This window comes from Cupressus sempervirens, chromosome 3 (genome assembly GCF_028749045.1).
Source record: "Cupressus sempervirens isolate cs-2001-9-10 chromosome 3, ASM2874904v1, whole genome shotgun sequence".
Classification (NCBI taxonomy): Eukaryota; Viridiplantae; Streptophyta; class Pinopsida; order Cupressales; family Cupressaceae; genus Cupressus; species Cupressus sempervirens.
This window is the reverse complement of record NC_143120.1, coordinates 34,410,718-34,412,693: the sequence shown is the minus strand read 5'-3', so window position 1 is coordinate 34,412,693 and position 1,976 is coordinate 34,410,718. Positions and strand designations below refer to the sequence as shown.

Genomic DNA, 1,976 nt, shown 5'->3' with positions numbered 1-1,976 from the left:
GAATAATAACAATGCATTCCAATCAACTGGTGATTATGTTACAATCATTAATGTATGAAAACACAGAAAACTATCAGTGATTATGTTACATTTATGATATTTAAAATGACTTTTTTTGCAAATAATCCATCTTTTCTCTACTATCTCTGACATTTTTTAATTGATGATAAAGAATGGTGGTTATGTATTGAAGCTTAACAAATGGAGAGCTTCTCAAGCTACTGATTTCTTTCATGGAGTTCCTAATAAATCTCAAGGTTCTCATTTAGGTGACCAATTGGCTGGAGGTCCACGAATATTACCTGATAAAGTTTATTGCCAGGAGGTCCTAATCGATCTTGACTGATAAAGTTTATTGCTAATCAATATTGTATCAAAAATTCAAACTAATTAGGTATTGAATTAAACTTGATAAAAAAATGATAGAGAAGGAAAACTTTAAGCATGAACAAGATCATAAATCATATGACAATGATATATTGCAAATGATTAACTTATGCTTAAACAGTGATAAATTTTATTGTTACTCAATATTCTATCAAAGTTTCAAACATATTAGGTATTGAATTTAATGTCATACATAAACATATCTAATTTAATGTCATACATGCACATATCTAATTTAATGTCATACACGAACATATCTTATTTAATGTCATACATGAACAAACATATAATATAAAATGATAACCAATAATGTCATGTACATTAACAAACACATAATATATTATGATAAACAATAATGTCGCATATGAACAAACATATCATATATTAACCAATAATGTCATAAGTCGAATAATGTCATACATCAAATAAATGTCATACATCAAATATAAAATGTCATATACATCAAATGTGTATCGAATATGTCCACTGATGCCTATATATATGTCTAGATCAACTATATCTTTTCCTTCCCACGAGGGGAAGGAAACAAATCTCTCGACGTCTTCTGTCGTCATGTCGAGGGAGATGGTGGAGATGATAGGGTCCTCCTGACACGCTCGCTCGTCCTCTTGTTGAGGCTCTTCTCCAACTCGAGCTGATACAAACAAAGTAGATATGAATTAGTATTTATTATACATTGAAATCAAATATATGTACACACAAAATCAATTATTTTCTTACCGCCATCAAATAGTCACTCTGTACGTCCACCTCGAAGGCTCATGGACGATTAGACGTGACGAGACCCTACAACAATTCAATAAATATAATCACTTATAAATAACATTAGAAATTTTGAGACTAACTATTATAAACAACAACTAAAATGGAGAAAATTCTTTCATACCTCAGTCAATGGCTGTGAGCTAGCCATAGCTGCAGCCACTCCATGATCAACAGACTGTCGGAGATGAGGAGGTGTGTCCGACGTCATGAGCTGCATGTCATACAATACACGTTACATGTAACATGAAACATGAAACAAATATAATCAAATGAATTAAATTAACATGAAACAACTATACCTGTACGAAGCTTGTACGATGTCTATGCTCTGAGTCCATACTAAAGGTTGAGGGTCCTGTGGAGAACTGATGCACATGCATAATTTTTTTTATCAATCCTTAATATGATAACTTAATAAATATATGTATTAATTTAAATGATTAAATCGATACATACCTTTGGACTTGTGGAGGGGACAAAAAATGGGGCCAGAGCATCGTTGCTAGGCTCGGCAACACTCTGACACTGAATTTTGAACAATGTCAATAGATGCTAATTAATTAATCATTCACTATACATATGAAATGTGATCAAATTAGTAAATTATAATTGTAATTTACCTCTGTGTCAATGCCAAATGTTTCGTTCAAGAACTGATCACTGATGATCCCATCATCCGCAACATCCCCAGCATGAGTGCCAAATGTGCATAGGGATCTACATGAAGTGCACATGTGACCACGACGCACAGAAGAATCCCCCTCAACTAATGGGCCCGTTGAATGGATGAGGGTCTGCGTCAA

General features: G+C 33.2%; 1 long non-coding RNA gene across 1 annotated transcript; it reads right to left on the bottom strand.

The window, feature by feature from the left end:
* Nucleotides 1-743: 743 nt before the first annotated feature.
* On the bottom strand, nt 744-1,175 carry LOC149564642 (uncharacterized). The gene is made up of 2 exons (XR_016361447.1): nt 1,129-1,175; nt 744-1,042 (listed from the first exon to the last, which is right to left on the bottom strand). It is a non-coding gene; the product is annotated as an uncharacterized LOC149564642 (long non-coding RNA).
* Between the last annotated feature and the right edge of the window lie 801 nt (nt 1,176-1,976).